At 49.2% G+C, this 10,000-nt stretch overlaps 1 protein-coding gene across 2 annotated transcripts in view; it reads left to right on the forward strand.

Moving 5' to 3' along the window:
* Positions 1 to 10,000, forward strand: part of nol4lb (nucleolar protein 4-like b) — a 113,619-nt gene that overhangs the window by 81,251 nt on the left and 22,368 nt on the right. The gene's annotated exons all lie outside the window — the stretch shown is intronic.

Raw genomic sequence — 10,000 nt, forward strand, 5'->3', positions numbered from 1 at the left:
CCACATAATGTTACGCGGATTATCTATACATACATGACCACAAGCTTTTGACACATTTGACACATTGACACATTTTCTTTAAAAGCACACCGGGAACTTTAGGTCTAGTTATTTTAATCTTGTACTGAGAATTATTACTTTATTTTATAGTAGATGTAATTCTGAAAATGAAGATTGATTGAATATTTCCCCTACCATGAAAAAGCCTCTCTAGCCATCAAAGTAGTTGTGATGGCGATAGTTTAGACATACTCTCGGTTTGTGTGTGTGTTTGTGTTTGTGTTTGCGTGTTTGTGTTTGCGTGTGTTTTGTTTGCACATGTTGACATACACACTTGTGTGACGTTTTGGCTAAATGTGATTTTTGTCAAATATACTTGCAACAACTTCTGTGTTTTGATGCTCTGTGTGCGCAACTGCATGTTTAGATCTGTTTATTTGCTTGGGCATAGGCTATTTTTCAGTTTGTTTATTGGTGCTGTGTGTATTTGCTTGGAAGTGAAAGTGTTTGCTCATTCATGTGGAACATGTGTTAAGACACACACACACACACACACACACACATCATACACACACACACACACACACACACACACACACACACACACACACACACACACACACACACACACACACACACACACACACACACACACACACACACACACACACACTGCCCCCCAGCTCATCCCGATCCCCATCGGTAGCAGCAGTACCAACAGGAGCTAGCGTCATTCCCCGGTCCAGAGAGAGAGAGCGAGAGCGAGGGTGGAGGGGGCTGCTAATATCCCGATGCTGAGAATTAGGTGAAAGGCCAGTGGAGCTGAGCGCAGACAGCACAGCATATAGCAGCAGCTCTGCTGCACCACCCTACAGTAAGTAGCAGTAGCGGTAGCAGTAGCACTAGCAGTAGCGATGTCAGGCCACGGGTCGCTCTGGACCGCACCGCACCGCTCCGCTCCACGCTGCACCAGAGCTCCACAGGGCCCGTCTGCCAGCCAGCCAGCCAGCAGCATTGTTTACTCAGCATGCCTCATCATATCCTATTATACATTTGAACAGCTGCCCAGATCCAACATTTTCAGGCATTTCTCTCAACACTCCCTGTGCACATAATACCATTTGGCATAACATTTGTGTTTATGATGGTTGTTGTTGTTAAATTGATATTCTTTCACGCTTGTGTGACCCGTCTCGTGACTCTTTATAGCACTGGATGGTATTGGGGATGATATGGATGGAGCATGCAGCTGCCCGTCTGCCCCTCTTTGGAACAATACCGTATATAAACACTCACAGTGGTGGAGTGTAAGCTGCAGTGCCGGTATGTGTGTTTCTGTCTGTGGCAGTGAGTTTTTATTGTGTGTGCCTGTGTGGCAGGCGTGCATGTGAATGTGCGCCCAAGTACACACACACCTCCTCTAAAGGTGTCAGGATTGAAGATCATTGGCCATGTCAGAGGTGCTGAGACAGTAGAGGACAAACTCCACAGGAGCCCCCCCTCCCCCCTCCTCCTCTCCTTCTGTGCATCCCTCCTCCATCTCTCCCTCCCTCTCCTTCTTCTTCTCCTTCCGTCTCCCCCTGTGCCTGTCTCTCTGGCTCACTCCTCCTCTTGCTCTGTATATCCCCACTCTCCCTGCTCTCCCTGCTCTCCACGTCCTGTAAGTCCCTCCTGCATCTCAGAGCTCTCCCTCCCTCAGCTCTCGGGCCATCTGTGACTTTTATGCATCCCATTTTATTGGTTCACTTCTCATCCCTCTTCATTTTGGGTGGGCCATCTCATTGCATCAATTAAAGTACATTTCACTTGTTGTTTTGCAGGTGCTTTTTAAATCCAAGGCAGCTGACAATTGACTTTAACAATTGAGGAGTTAAAGTGTGACATACAGTGGTTTCAGTGCAAAGAGAACAGGTTGAGAGTGCACACACCGGTGGGTAGATTTGGTGTCGCGTCTCCCTCTCTCTGCTGCCTGCTCCTCTCTGGCCTTTGTGTACCTGTGCCCGTCTTAGCTCTCTGGATCCCCTCTGCTCTCTTGCCATCTCTCCTGGGGAGCTAGGTGTAGCAGGACCGGCCTGTCAAAGGGGACAGCTGTCAGTTTTGCAGCCCCGGCCGTGACGGGATGGAGGGATATGGGTAGAGGGAGCAGCGGGGTGGGTGGTGGTGGTGGTGGGTGGGGGGTGGCTGCTAGGGCTAGGCTGTTGCTATGGGGATGCCAGGCCGTGTGCAGGCATGGGGAGCAGCTCGTGCCGCTTCTTAGCGGGATAATCCATTGTAATCCCGCGGAGGGGAGTCAGCTGTGCCGGTGCTCGCTCCCACCCCCACAGCAACCCCCCACCCCCCACCCCCCTCCCCTCCCCTCCCTCCTCTCCTCTCTCTCCCCTCTCTCCCCTCTCCCCTCTCTCCTCTGCTCCCTCTGTTCCCTCTCCCCTCTCTCCCCTCTCTCCACTGCCCCCTCTCTCCTCTACCCTCTCTCCTCTCCCACTCTCCCCTCTCCCCTCTCCCCTCTCCCCTCTCCCCTCTCCCCTCTCTCCTATCCCCTCTCCCCTCTCCCCTCTCCTCCCCCCTCTCCCCTCTCCCCTCTCCCCTCTCCCCTCTCCCCTCTCTCCTCTGCTCCCTCTCTCTCTCGCCTCTCTCCCCTCTCCCCTCTCTCCTCTCTCCTCTGCTCCCTCTCCCCTCTCTCCTCTCTGCCCTCCTCCATCTCGCCCACCACCCATCCCCTTGGGGAGATTGGGGAGTGGGAGTGAAGGAATTAGCATCTGTTACTGCTCGCGCTCAGGTCAGCTCCGCCAAGGCGCCGGGGTGGGGGTGCTTGGGGAGTAGGCACAGAGGAGGAGAGAGGAGGGGAGAGGAGGGGAGAGGAGGGGAGAGGAGGGGAGAGGAGGAGAGAGGAGGAGAGAGGAGGAAGGGGAAAAAAAAGCCTCAAGCTGTCAGGGCGTACTGGAGCCGCAAATGAAAAAGGACAGGAGCGCCCATTAGAGATGTAGTCCCCTATCCCCCCACCACATCTCTATACACACACACACACACACACACACACACACACACACACACACACACACACACACACACACACACACACACACACACACACACACACACACACACCATACACGCCATACACGCCATACACACTCACAATTTCGTCCAACCCCGCCAAGCCCCCCCTTGCTCAAACATCCCTCTTATGCGTAGACCTTGGGCTCCCAGCCACTCTCATCAACACCTTTTACACACACACACACACACACACACACACACACACACACACACACACACACACACACACACACACACACACACACACACACACACACACACACACACACACTCTTCCACTATGCCAGCATAAAAATCAATCCCCCCCACCCTGATAAATAGAGGTGGTTAATAGCATAAATGTAAGAGTAGGATATTATGAGCCAGGCCTGTGTCGCTGGCTGCTGGATGACCCCCCCCCCCCACCCCCCCCCCCCCCCCCCCCCCCCCCCCCCCCCCCCCCCCATATTATATTGATTAAGCAAATGCAGCCTCTCTCTGTGACTTTTGGTGGGCCACCACTGCTGCAAGACTGATAATCCAACCACTCAAACACACACACGCACACACTCACACACACACACACACACACACACACACACACACACACACACACACACACACACACACACACACACACACACACACACACACACACACACACACACACACACACACACAAAGCCCTGACCTGGCTGCAGCACAGCGCCCTTTTAGAAATCGTTTTTGTGAGTGCACGTGTCTAAGTGTGTGTGCGTGTGTGTGTGTTTGTGTTTGCCAGTAGGTTTTGGCAGGCTGACAAGCTTGTCTGAGCCTGATGAGACAAAGCCAGCAGTCCGATTAGCCCATTTGGAAAAGCCGCTGTGGAGATTACTAGAGAGCTCGAGAGCCACTTTCCCACAGTTTTTGGGCAGTGAAACAGGAATTTGCAAGGTTTTTTCGCCCACTTCTCCCTGGCATTTGGCAGGGCTTAATATGACATAACCTCTGATGATTTAAACTCACTGTCTTATTTGATGCAATTCAGTGAGCGCCTTGGAAATTCTTGATACCCTTTTGTCGAGCATGCTTCTCCTCATTATACGGAAATGAATAAAATGTTTGCAAATTGTGTAATATGCATATCCAGCCTTTAAACACGCACGTGGGTCTGATCCTGGTTGACTTGCAGTTGGGAAGAGGGAATGCAAATGCACATGCCATATGCTAATACAGCTGATGATTTGAACCCGCACATGGAAGCCTACAGTACCTACTGTAGCGAGATGAGATCCTCATGCCTCAGTCAAAGCCAAACAGACAGATCCCACACACACACATACCAGCACACATCCACCCACGCTCACACACCTTTGTTTGTTTGTGTGAGTGTTCGCATGCATATGCTCAAGCCGACAGCCTGTAGCCTCACCGTTTCTGTGTGTTAACAGCAGGCATATGCATACAAAATACATATGTTTAAGGCTACTGTAGCAACTAACAAATTAAATGGCCTGGGATACAACATTTAATTGGGGTGTGTGTGTGTGTGTGTGTGTGTGTGTGTGTGTGTGTGTGTGTGTGTGTGTGTGTGTGCGTGCGTGCGTGCGTGCGTGCGTGCGTGCGTGCGTGCGTGCGTGCGTGCGTGCGTGCGTGCGTGCGTGAGTACGCATTTGTTTGTGTGTGGGCAGGGCCGCTGGGGCCCGGGACAACTGACCCCCTTTTCACCCCCTATCGGCTTCCCTGTGTGTATGTGTTTGGGGGTTGGGGGGTGCATACAGTAGCCTCCATGCACACTTTCCTCTGTGTCAGATCACATGTGGCTCACTCTCCACCTACAGCCCTGACCCCTGCAGCTCCCTCTCTGCTTCTGGCACTCTGTAGCCTCATGCACGCACACACATGCACACGCACATCACCTGGTCACCTTCACTCCCACACATTTTACACACACACACACACACACACACACACACACACACACACACACACACACACACACACACACACACACACACACACACACACACACACACACACACACACACACACACACACACACACACACTTATTGTACTATTACACACACACAAAGACTCACACACCATTTTTTTGTCAGTTATTATGAGTGTAGGTTTGAAAGTTTAAAGCTCTTCTGCTTTTAAATAATTAAGGCCCTCTTTCCAAAATACACATCTGACACTTTGACACCGTTTCTTCCAGTTTTGGGTCATTGCATTTTTCGTAGCAGATATCGGGTATTACAACCACAGGAAATGCCACTCTTGGATTAAATGAGAAAAATAATTGATAATTGGTATTAAATGTAAATAATTTATTTCATGCAGTTGTATCATTTAATTTGTACATAAGCTGTGGTTGCACCAACCTGACGTCTTCTACTAAAAACAATGTCAAAGAGCATTTCACATTAAAACAAATCTGAAACCGAAATGTACATGATGTTACCATGGCACCACATCGTTTGGCCGCCTTCTCGGTAACTCTGCTGCAAGCTTTTCCTTTTTTTAAATGATTGGTATATCAACATCAACATTTTGTACTCATATAATGCTATGAATATGGAAAGCAGTGCCATTAATGATGTTCTCTGCTGGTATTTACGCAAATCACTTCATACGTTATCGCTCTGTGAGCATAGTCCCCATGTGTGGATACCAGGCCCTCATACCCTCCCCTTGAAGTCTGCTTCTGATGATTTGAGCATCTCTGGCAGTGCTCTTCCAGTGCTCTTCCTGGCAAAAGGAAGGAGATGGCCATCCGGCTGCTGCTGAGTTGTAAACCATCCTATGGCCTCCATCATGTCCCCTGGTGTACTGGCATGTCACAGCAAACCTTCTTCCACAGGGTGTGAAATTGTCAAAATGCACGTACCTAGGGATGAACGATTTTAAGAAAAAAATGAAATTGCGATTTCTCTGACAGATATTGCGATTTTGATTTCCACCACAATTTTTTCCCTTTCTTTAAATCAAGTTTCAGTGCATGGGGCTCTGTTCTCATGCTCCATATCAGTTGGTCCAGTTCAGGTGTCTGTCTTTTCTAGTGAGTGACCTGTTCACGCACAGCATGGAGCTTTCTGATTGGTAGCTGATACAGAGCCGTTCTATCAGAGCTATCTGTTGTTTTCTACACCACAAAGCAGGGGCAATAGGCAGAACATACATAAGTGCAAGGAGAACGATTTTTCTGGCTTTGACGATCCCAAAATCGGGTTGTCAGAGATCACGATTTTCGATTTTTTTGGATTCAATCTTTCAGCCCTACTTGTGCCCCACACTCAGCCAGAAAGGATGAAAAACAAATGGTCTGTGACACCACCTGAAGAGTAACTCATTTTTTGGAGGCAAAACAGGAGGCAAAATGTATTGACAATTATTACTGCCTCCTGACTGGACAGGCTGGAATCACAGAATATTGACTTGCGTTGAGTTGTTTGTGGTGTTCCCTTCATTTTTTTGGAGCAGTGCATGTGGGGAAGCTTTTCAACCACACTTGTTGTGATATAACGTACCTGTGTGTGTGTGTGTGTGTGTGTGTGTGTGTGTGTGTGTGTGTGTGTGTGTGTGTGTGTGTGTGTGTGTGTGTGTGTGTGTGTGTGTGTGTGTGTGTGTGTGTGTGTGTGTGTGTGTGTGTGTGTGTGTGTGTGTGTGTGTGTGTGTGTGTGTGTGTGTGTGTGTGTGTGTGTGTCTGAGCAGTATTTTTAGTTCCCTTGTTGTTTCATGCTTTGGTTCCCCCTTGAAGCCACCGGACCAAACTGATTGAATTGAGTGTGGAGTTGTGTGAAGTCTGCATCCCCGCAATTCTCTGTGTACATACATAGCAAAGTGGAATTTAATTTATGCCCCCCCTCGCTGCATTAAAGGGAAAAAAAATCCCTTAATTAATGCCACGGTTTTAATCTGTTCTGCTTATTTAAATCAATGTACGCCAGGCGGAATACAATGGAAGCATTGATTTATGCCACGGGTCTATAAAATATGAAATTGACATGTACAGATTAAATCGTATTGATTAAAATGTTTGTGCTCATTTTTGGGGAGTGTGGGGGTGGTTAATGTAAAGCAAGGCTCAATGTAATGCTGGTTTTTAATTAACATGTTGTTATTCCAAACACTGTTGCAATGGTTGCATATTTTTCAACGCTCAATTAGATACGGGCCGGGGCTGCAAAACTGCTCGACTGGAGTTGTAGTGTCTGTGGCTGCACAGCCCTAAGAGACGGCGAGAGATGGGGAGTGTACCGCTGTCTGCCCACACGAATGCAGGCATACACAAACACAAATGCATCTATTGAAATATATTCTAAACTTGGTAATTAGGTGTTAGCTGCCTGCACGCTTTGGGAAACTATGAAAAGTGTTGTGTAGGTGCAGTGTGATAGACTCTGCAGCATGGGTGTGGGATGTGATGGGTGTGGTCTTGTCAGTTGATAAGTGTTAATTAAGATTGGGTCGCTACGTTGTGCCTTTATGTTTTTGCCTGCAGCCTATAGGGGGATGGAAGGTTGAATGCGTGTGTGTTATGGATGCGTGTGTGTGTTTAGGCTGCCAGAGCAGTCTGAATATTAGCCTGCTGCAGCCTCCTGCACCTCATAGAATGGCCTCCACTTGTCACAGTGTTTCCACAGAACATTTTGGTGTTTGTCTGTGTCTGTAGGAGGCAGGTGTGTGCCTGTGTGGCAGCATGTTTCTAGAATATGTGTGTGTGTGTGCGTGCGTGTGTATGTTTCGGTTTGTGTTCATGTCAATGTCAACTGAATGTAACTGGTTGGCATTGGTATTAGTGGAACTGGGCGCCTAAGTGTGCAATACACTGTGTGTGTGCGTCTGTGTGTGTGTGTGAGAGGCACGGTAGGGGTGGGCTGCAAAAGAAATCAAACATGTGTCTGCGTGCTAGCTCACAAGTGTGTCCTTGTCCGCTGCAGACCCTGTCCCTTCTTAAACACAAACAGCGTCCACCCGTCTCGGCGTCCCCACTAACCTGCTAAACACTCGCATGCATCATAGTGACATTCACAATCCACAGGAGCCGGGCGCTTCCCTGTCAACCGCACAGTCGGAGGCGGAGACTGGAGGAGAGAACACACATGGAACAGGGCAGACTCAGGCTTTCAGGAGAGAGGGAGAGGGAGGGAGGGAGGGAGAGAGAGAGGGGATTTGGAAAGGGAACTGTAGAGGGAGGGGATGGGGATGAGGAAAAAGGGCTGGGTCTTTATCCGAGAAGCGTAGCAAAAAAAAGACGCAGAGAGGAGGGGGGAGGGGGAGGACTGGGAGATTGTTTGAGGAGGAGGATGGGAGATGTGTGTGTGTGTGTGTGCGTGTGCGTCTGTGTGTGTGTGCGTGTTATGGGGAGGGTGCATTGGTGGTGCTGGATGTGGGTGGATGTGAGATTTTTGCAAGAACTGAGAGGGGGGTGGGGGCAGACGGAGAGAGGGGATGAAGAGACAGGGAGGGAGAGGGATGCTGGAGGAGCCTTTGCAGTAGGGAAGAAGGGAAGGGAAGGGAAGGGAAGGTGGCCAGGCTCAAACAAAGGAGGCGCATGGCAGGCAGGCAGGCAGGCAGGCATCAGGGCTCCCAGAATGAGAGAGAAGGGGGGGGGAGTCTGCAGCGTGCGTCCCAGCGGAGAGGTCCGCCTAATTGGAGGTCGTTGTCATGAATTAGAAATCAGCCAATTACCGCTTGGGGTGGGAGGGATGGATTTGACCGTGCACACAGCAGCGGCAACAACTCGTAACCAGTGCAGTGAGCCAACACTCAGCCCAGCAGAACCACAGGGATGTGCCAGAGGGGCAGGGGTCAATGTCTGCAGAGACGCGAGACACACACGCACACATTCAAATTCATACTATGAAGGCTGTGCCATGGCAATACGCGATATACGTATACGTATACGTATACGTATACGCGCGCACACGCACGCACGCACGCGCACACACACACACACACACACACACACACACACACACACACACACACACACACTGGTCTGACAGACACACCCCATAGCTCTGACCACAACTTACTCACATTCCACTCCAGTAGTGTTGAGGTCTCACTAGATTTCTACTCTGTGAGGAAACTGTATGGTGCATTAAGAAGGGAGCCAGATGATGCATGTTAATATCCAGGCTCATCAATGTCTGTACTGCAGATGGCCTGGGATGGCTCAAGCCTTCGGCTCTTCTTCCTCCTTCCTCTGTCAGCACGTTGGTAACACCCAATAATGAAATCTCCACCATGTTGTTATGGCAACTCCTCCGGACAAACATTCAGGCTGCTGCTGGAGGAGTTGACCAAAGGATTCCTATAAGTTGGAATGGAGAGTCAGATTGTAGTAAGAGCAATGGTAAAACAGGGATGACTGGAGTTGTAGTAACAGCAACGGTAAAACAGTGATGACTGGAGAGCACCTTTTGCCACCTGGCTGCTGGCTGGACCATACAAGTGGACCAAGTGTTGCTCTCCTTTACTCAATGTTCCTCATTAACTTTGTCCCACACACTGTGTTATGATTAACCCCTTTGAAATGTGTTATTCAAAAGTGTTGATGAAGGTATCAAGAACGTGTTTCTTGTTGTTGTTGCAATCAGGCCCTTATTTGATTAATTCAGTGAGTGCTTTTGGTCCTAACCATCCATTCCCCACTATGTATGTGTGGGTAAGAATTTTTGTGTGTCTATCTAAGCCAGTGAGCGTAATGAATGAATGGCAGGTAGCACTGTCATGGCTCGATGACGTCTGGAGCACCAACCTTCAGGAAACTCTGGAACTTCAGGGAAAAAATGTTTTTCTTTCCCCATAGCCCAGATGTTTCAAACGTGTTCACTGTTATTAGTGCGACCAAATTACCATAATCAACAGATTAAAAGATATAGTGCCCGAATGTACATGTGTCTTGCCTGTACGAATGGTGTTTCATGAATATCACCCAAAATCACCAAATCCAGTGCTCCAAACGACAC

The sequence above is a fragment of the Engraulis encrasicolus genome, chromosome 10, assembly GCF_034702125.1.
Source record: "Engraulis encrasicolus isolate BLACKSEA-1 chromosome 10, IST_EnEncr_1.0, whole genome shotgun sequence".
Classification (NCBI taxonomy): domain Eukaryota; kingdom Metazoa; phylum Chordata; class Actinopteri; order Clupeiformes; family Engraulidae; genus Engraulis; species Engraulis encrasicolus.